Below are 8,600 nucleotides of genomic sequence, written 5' to 3' on the forward strand. Positions count from 1 at the left end.
TCTTTCAGGCCTCTCCACACTGATGCAGGGTTATTAGAAACACAAGATTTTCTGCATGAACGCGTGATGGCTTAATTTATTAAACAGAAAAAGAGGACTGATTTTCCCTTCAAGCAGATTGGTAAGTGCATTGTTGCATTGTTATAGCAACATCAGGAATTTTCTAAGTGTAAATTAGGCTGCTTGAGCATTTAGTGTCAGATCAAGTTTTGAAAAGTAGTGCTGCGTTCTATTCAACACGGAAAGTTGGATTTCGCAACTTCCTACTAGGAAAAGTGCATTGGAATGCATCTTGAAGTCAGAATTACAACTTGTAAGCTCGTGCAGAAATTCTCAACACTGATTTCGCCAAGAAGCAGGGGCATGATGTCTCACAAACATGTCAACACTAAGGGAGATATACAAAGTAAGTGATAAACATTCACTTTAAGTAATATCGGTAAATGAGTTCGTTTCCACATTACATGACATTAAGGCATGTTTAACAAACGCCTGCAGAAACAGGTGTATAAAACATTATAATCTCTTTTGATAATCATACACCTGAAGCACAAATGCTAGCACTCAAGCATGGTTTAACAGTTGGGTTGCTAGGAGACATCTCAAATGAGAGTCAAACCTCTGCTAAGCTAACTGGAGCATTGCAGTTTTGCTTCCTCAAACAACATCTTCTAAATATTGGGAATGGAATGCATTTATGGTTGGAGATATCAAGTAGGAACATCTCACATCCAACTTGAATGGAATGCAGCATAACTGTGTACCCTGACCAAATGAAATTTACTGCAAACAACATTTAAATAGCAAATATTATTAGATTGATTTTTACAGGTATTATAGACCTCCTTGGTAGTTTCATATGAAAATTATTATTTTTGAATGTCTGTTCGGGAGATGTTCATTTCACAAAACATGCTGCAGTTAAAATTATGCTTGCTTGAGCATTAAGTGTTGTTTCAAGTTTTGGCTTTCATGCGTGTACATGTTTTTAAAATGTCAATTGGTATTACTAGTTAGCTGTGACCATGTATGATGGCCCAAAGGCATGGGGTGTCTTATTCATTGTGAAACTGTGTTTTCTTAATGGCATGAATCACTCTGAAGGCCTAGACTTTAAATGCACGGCCCGCCGCTGTTCACAGAATCTCATATATGATGTCACAGTATCTGTGAGCTCATCCAGGTTGGTGAAGGAAGCTGTCAGCAGCTTCAAAAACACTCCAGTCAGTGCAGTCAAAGCAGGCTTGTAATTCCAGCTCTGCTTCATTGGCCCAACTCTTTACTGTTCTTACTACAGGTTTAGCTGATTTTAGTTTCTGCCTGTAGGTCGGAAGAAGATGAACCAGACAGTGATCAGAGTCCCAAATCTGCTCTAAGGACAGAGCGAAATGCATCCTTTAATATTGTGTAGCAGTGATCCAGTATACTTCTGTCTCTGGTGGGGCATGTAATGTGAGTCTGTATTTTGGCAGTTTACTGGTGAGGTTGGCTTTTTAAAAAGCACAGAGAATAATAATAATTAGCGAGTATGAGTATTGTTGTTCCGTGTCTGAAGAATGTGAATCGCCAAAACGAAAGAAGAAGAATGTGACAGTCAAAAGTGGAGATTGATTGTAAAAAAGGACTTAAAAGGACTCACTCACACATTTCATATATGGATTTATCCACTGGAGTCTAATGGATGACTTTTATGCTGCCTTTATATGCTTTTTTGAGCTTCTGAATTCTGGTACTCATTCACTTGCATTGTGAGGAACTACAGAGCTGAAAAATTCTTCTAAAAATCGTAGTTTGTGTTTAGCAACTACAAAATAGTAAAAAAAGGTTTTCCTTATAATAAAAAAAGATTTTCATATAATAAAAGTGAATGGTGGTTTAGACTCAGATTCTGCCTCTAATTTCTCTCTTTAATTATTTACATTTAAGCATTTTATTTTCTCCTGCTGTCCATAACTATATCAGAACTGACCTGCAACCTTTAATCCATAACATAAAATTATCTGACAATTCCTAAATCTGACCTTTGCCCCTACAGCAGCCCTTACACAGTAAAACAACAAGTTCTTAAGGCCTCCTTGGATCTAAAGACCCTCAGTGGCCCTGAAATATTTTGGCCATACGCTGTTCTCTCTCTGTGGCTGGGACAGGTGCCATGGTAGTTCTAGCAGACACTCTCTGTTTCATGTTTCACAGTGGACCCCCCTCATCCCTCAACAGTTGACATGGTCACATAGAGTGCAGTGGATCACTTCCATGTCACATTTCCACAATTCATGAAGTCTCCTGTTGCCTCATCAGCAACACATGGACCTCAACTGTTCCCCTGATTACAGTCCAGCTGCAGTTACTTTTTACTTGTCTTTACATGGTTGTTTCTTGAGGAGACCTGCACATTTTTCCAAGGTTAATGGATTATTTCAGATTCAATACAAGTTAAGCTGAATCCACAGAACTGTGGCACAATGTTGAGATCCATGTTAACATACATTTAGTGGTATAAAATTGCATACTAACCTTTTCTGTGTAAAGTTATATCCAATTTTACATCTTCGTTGCTATGAAGACACAACACTGTAAACAATGTTGTACAGGTAATTTGGTAGTCCACCACAAAAATAATGATTTCAACAACTTTACCACTTAAATAATACATAAGTTTAGGAGAATAAATGCAAGTGCTTTTATAAAATTATAAGCTTCACATTTCTGCCTTCAAACCCTCCTAAAATTGGCCCCAATTCACTTCCTAGTAGGTGCCTAAATATAACCTTGATTTTTACTTCTTTTATTTTTAAGAAAAGGAGGGACGAGTTGAAATTTATTTTTGTGGTAATTCACATTATGGCACAAATGCTGTCGATTGAGCTTAACATGTACTGATCATTAAATATTAACTTAAAGGCACAGTTCACTTGAAATTTTAAATTCTGATTTATTTGCTCATATGATTTTCTTTCTGTTGTAGAACATAAACGTTTAGCAAAATCTAAATCACCAATTGGGCAACTAGTGATTTATGTGACAATGATTAAACCACACAGTTGTTGTAGCTCCTCTAGCGTTCAATTCACCAGGAAACTGCAGCAAAATGAGAACGCGTCACATACAAGTCAGTACAGTATATAAAGTAATGTCCATTCTATGAGATCAGGTTGCATTTTTTGTCCATTTAGGAGCTTGACAGCCCTTTGTCACTGTATGCTTTTGTTGTAAGGAGAACAGCAGTGTGATCATTCTGCTAAGCTTCTCCTTTTGTGTTTCACAAAAGAAAGAAAGCCTCAAGGGTGAGTAAATAATGACAGAATTTTCCTTTTTCTGTGACCTATTCTTTTAACATTTGTGTGCCAAGCAGTTACAAGACTTTTACAAATGTGTGTGTGGAACGTAGGAGCCAAGTGTCACCATTTAGTTGAAACATTTCTGTATCCTTTTCTCAAGTATATGTTTACATTCCTTCCTCTCTTCAACTTGCCTTGACAATGTCTTTGCTCTCGTTTTCTGTCATGGACCCGGGCAGATTACCTGCAAATGGACGGCTGGGGTCAAGGGTCCCCTTTGCCAGCAGAAGCACAAAGCCAGGAGACTCATTTATTGTCAAATATTAGTTTTGAGGAAAGAGCCTATATTGATAACATGTACATGTATGCATTTGGCAGATGCTTTTATCCAAAGCGACTTACAGAGCATTTATTACAGGGACAATCCCCCCAGAGCAACCTGGAGTTAAGTGCCTTGCTTAAGGACACAATGGTGGTGGCTGTGGGGATCGAACCAGTGACCTTCTGATTAACAGTTATGTGCTTTAGTCCACTATGCCACCACCACTCCAGGAGGCATGTTAATAACAGGAGGCAGTTAAAAAATAAGTGATGTGCCCTGATGTTCCCTTATTCATTAGATGTGTTGAGTACACTGGTGTTTCAGCAGGTTAGGACCTATTCGCTGGGTGTTAGCACTCAACATTTCCTTGTCCTTAAGCTATTTGGGTAGAAATAGAAAGCTTGTCAGGTTACGCAGTCTAAAACACCCATTGTTTGAGAGCTGTCACTTCAGAACACTGTAACTCTATCCACAAACAGTGAAACGGCTAAACTTGAAGTGGGAACAATGAATTTGAGTTGAATTAGTAGCTAATAGTATATATTTATATTGCCATATTCTCTGTGTATATTCTTATTAGAAATAAATATTTTATTTAAAAAAACATTTTTTTTTACATTGTTTATTATAGCACTTAGAGTATAGTGTTTAAAGATTTATTTTGAATGTGACCTCTTTTTTTGTTATTAATTTATTTTGTATTAATTTTCTTGCTTATTTTTATGTTTTACGACTTGATCAAATTTGTTTGAAAAAAAGTTTTATTGTTTGTAGGAGTAAAAAATAATCACATTCCTGTCAAGCTTTTGATGTCATTGTGTTTGTGATTTCAATTTGATGTTTTGAAGTCATTTAAGAGTGTCACAGTGGACGATATGGACAGACACAATGCAAAATGTATTCTTCTGTCCAAACTGACACTTCCAGTTCTATGGTAAGAGTCGTTCCACAGCATACAGATTAAGTTTGAAGTTTTGTTATTGAATAGAAAACCATATGTCTCTTAACTGGCAAACAAACACGCAGTACTGCAAATATGGATAGATCTCGTACTGTACAAGTGTCACGATCCCCTGTTGTCTGCCCCGTGTCTCACTTGTCAATTGTCATGCACTACACTTCCCATGATTCCCGGCCCTCATCACTGCCAGCCCTGTGTCATTGTGCTCACCTGATTGTCGTTTGTCATCATCATGTCTCCTGTGTATTTAAACCCTGCTGTTTCTCCATTTGTCACGTTCCTGTGTTGTCTGCCCCGTGTTTTCTGTTTCACATGCCACTTTCCACGTTCCATGTCACGTTTTCCTTGTTGTCCGTTCCGTGTTTCACTGTATGTGTATAAAACATCATTTCCCATGTTTCCCGGCCCTCATCCGCACCTGTTCGTGATTTTGTTATTACCGTGTCTGTCTATTTAAACCCTGTTGTTTTCCCTCTCCTTTGTCGTTCGTTGGCGTTTCATGTCGATTCCTATGTTCTCTCGTGGTTCTCTCTCTGTTCCCCTTGTTCGTTCGAGGTTACCCCCTGCCATTCGTGGATGTTCGCTGTCTATGCCCCTAATTCCTTCCCTTCATTTATGTTCTTCCTGCCGTGTGTTCTTTTGTGTTTTAGTTTAGTTTTTCCCAGCGTGGACTTTTCTTTGTGTTTATTTGTTTATGATTTATAAATAAAGCCGCGTTTGGATCCAAATCACTCGTCTGCCTTCTCCTGCTTCCCACAGCCGTAACACCATTCCCCTGTCGATCGTTGATGTTTGTGGACGCCTGTTTCCGTGCTCTTTGTATGTTTATCCTGCCTGTTAACCCTTTGAATGTCTTCCGTGTTTTTGTTTTATTTCCCCATTGCGGGTATTTCCTTTGTTCTGGTTTTGTCTGTTTAATTTTCACCCTGTCTAATAAAGAAACACTGCAAGTATATCCTCGCCCCACGTCTGCCTTCATCTACATCCGTAACAGAACGATCGACCGAAATGGATCTAGCAGTGTTCCTCAAGGAGCTAACACAGGCGGACTTGTCTGTTCGGGAGTTCACCCACTTCGCCAGTGTGGCCAGTTACACCGGCTGGGATGACAATACCCTGAAGGAAGCATACCGGTTCGGTGTACCCAAACACCGGTGGTGGGAGTTACCGGAGACCGGAGTCTACACCTGGCAAGAGTATGTGGGACTCGTCGTGGAGGAATTCGCTGCCGGGGAACCACCTCTCTTGATCCCGGCTCCCGCCTCTGGGCTTTCCGCGCCAGCCACGGTGAGTGAGCCAACCCCCACGCCTGCCGTGATCAACGAGCCAGCGCTGTCAACTTAGTCCGCCCGGAGGAGGAGGAGAAGAGGGAAGGCTTCTGCTCTCTAGCCTCCGCCTTCCACAGCCCCCCCCCCAGAACCTCCCGTGGCTCTGCCTTCTATGTCCGACAAACCCGAGCCTACGTATACCACGGCCAACAAGCCAGTGCCTGTAGCCTCGACCGTCCCAGAGCCAGCGCCTGTAGCCTCGACCGTCCCTGAGCCAGCACCTGTAGCCTCGACCATCCCTGAGCCAGCGCCTGTAGCCTCGACCGTCCCTGAGCCAGCACCTGTAGCCATGACCGTCCAAGAGCCAGTGCCTCCCGAGCCTCCCAGGGCTCCGCCTCTCGAGCCACCCGAGCCTCCCAGGGCTCCGCCTCTCAAGTCTCTCGAGCCTCCCAGGGCTCCTCCTCCCAAGCCTCTCAGGGCTCCGCCTCTCAAGTCTCTCGAGCCTCCCAGGACTCCTCCTCTTGAGCCTCCCGAGCCTCCCAGGGCTCCTCCTCTCGAGCCTCCCGAGCCTCCCAGGGCTCCGCCTCTCAAGCCTCCTGAGCCTTCTAGGGCTCCACCTCCCGAGCCTCCCAGGGCTCCGCCTCTCAAGCCTCCTTCCAGAGCTCCGCCTCCCGAGCCTCCCAGGGCTCCGCCTCTCAAGTCTCTCGAGCCTCCCAGGGCTCCGCCTCTCGAACCTCCCAGTGCTCCGCCTCTCGAGCCTCTCGAGCCACTCAGGGCTCCGCCTCTCGAGTCTCTCGAGCCACCCAGGGCTCTGCCTCTCAGGTCTCTCAAGCTACCCAGGGCTCTGCCTCCTGAGTCTTCCAGGGCTCCGCCCCCCCGAGCCTCCTACGGCTTCGCCTCCCGAGCCTCCTACGGCTCCGCCTCCCGAGTCTCCTAGGGCTCCGCCTCCCGAGCATCCTGAGCCTCCCGAGCCTCCTACGGCTCTGCCTCCCGAGTCTCCTAGGGCTCCGCCTCCCGAGCATCCTGAGGTTCCCGAGCCTCCTACAGCTCCGCCTCCCGAGTCTCCTAGGGCTCCGCCGCCCGAGCATCCTGAGCCTCCTACGGCTCCGCCTCCCGAGTCTCCTAGGGCTCCGCCTCCCGAGCATCCTGAGCCTCCCGAGCCTCCCTCTGCTCCACCTCCTGAGCCTCTCTCTGCTCTGCCTCCTGAGTCTCCCTCTGCTCTGCCTCCTGAGCCTCCCACGGCTCCGCCCCCTGAGCCTCCAGAGCTTTCCATGGTTCCGCCTCCCTCGGCTCCTCCTCCTGAGTCTCCCTCGGCTCAGCCTTCCTCGGCTCTGCCTCCTGATCCTACCACGGCTCCAACCACGGCTCCGCCCCCGGAGCCTCCCTCGACCCTGTCTACAGAGCCTTCCATGGTTCCGCCAACCACGGCTCCACCTCCGGAGTCTCCAGAGCCTCTCCCGGCTCCGCCTCCGAAGCCTCCCTCGGCTCCGCCTCCAGAGCCTTCCAGTTCTCCGCCTCTAGAGCCTCCTACGGCGCCACCTCCCTCGGCTCCACCTCCAGAGCCTTCCAGGTCTCCGCCTCTAGAGCCTCCTACGGCGCCACCTCCCTCGGTTCCGCCTCCAGATCCTCCTACGGCTCCACCTCCAGAGCCTTCCAGGTCTCCGCCTCTAGAGCCTCCTACGGCGCCACCTCCCTCGGCTCTGCCTCCAGAGCCTTCCAGGTCTCCGCCTCTAGAACCTCCTACGGCGTCGCCTCCTGAGCAGTCCACGGCTCCGCCTACCTTGGCTCTGCCCTCGGAGTTCCCCATGGCTGTGGTCCTGAGGCCGCCTCCCAGACCTCCAGACCCTGTCTTTGCTCTATGGCCAGCTCCCAGGCCACCTGACCCAGTCCTCGTCTTGTGGCCACCTTGGACTGCCTGTCTTCCCCCTGTGCCTCCTTGGACTGCCTGTCTGCTCCCTGTGCCCCCTTGGACTGCCTTCTTGCCCTTTTTTCTTTTTTGAGGAGCGTCTGGAAGCCGCTCCTTTGAGGGGGGGTTATGTCACGATCCCCTGTTGTCTGCCCCGTGTCTCACTTGTCAATTGTCATGCACTACACTTCCCATGATTCCCGGCCCTCATCACTGCCAGCCCTGTGTCATTGTGCTCACCTGATTGTCGTTTGTCATCATCATGTCTCCTGTGTATTTAAACCCTGCTGTTTCTCCATTCCCCTGTCGATCGTTGATGTTTGTGGACGCCTGTTTCCGTGCTCTTTGTATGTTTATCCTGCCTGTTAACCCTTTGAATGTCTTCCGTGTTTTTGTTTTATTCCCCCATTGCTGTTATTTCCTTTGTTCTGGTTTTGTCTGTTTAGTTTTCACCCTGTCTAATAAAGAAACACTGCAAGTAGATCCTCGCCCCACGTCTGCCTTCATCTACATCCTTAACAACAAGAGGGGAACATTTTATTCTAATTGTACACAAAACAGTAAGGCCCTTATAAAATACACAAGAATATATGGGAATGTCTATCTGAGGAAGAGTAAGTACAGGACTTACAAAATGTAACGGTGATCACTTTATGCCTCAGATTCTGGTATCAGTGTTTGTTGAGAAATAACCTGAATATTTGGCCTCCAGCACTCTGGACAGCGCTAGTTTAGCTAAATATGTGAAAGACTCCATGAAGTGGGTACATAGTGCCAAAATACCAAAGATTCCTGTGAAATTCCCAGTAAAATCATGATGCACTTTAACTACACCATTACAGCTGCTCTGCTGAAGTGTATTGCT

The sequence above is a fragment of the Xyrauchen texanus genome, chromosome 30 (genome assembly GCF_025860055.1).
Source record: "Xyrauchen texanus isolate HMW12.3.18 chromosome 30, RBS_HiC_50CHRs, whole genome shotgun sequence".
Lineage (NCBI taxonomy): Eukaryota > Metazoa > Chordata > Actinopteri > Cypriniformes > Catostomidae > Xyrauchen > Xyrauchen texanus.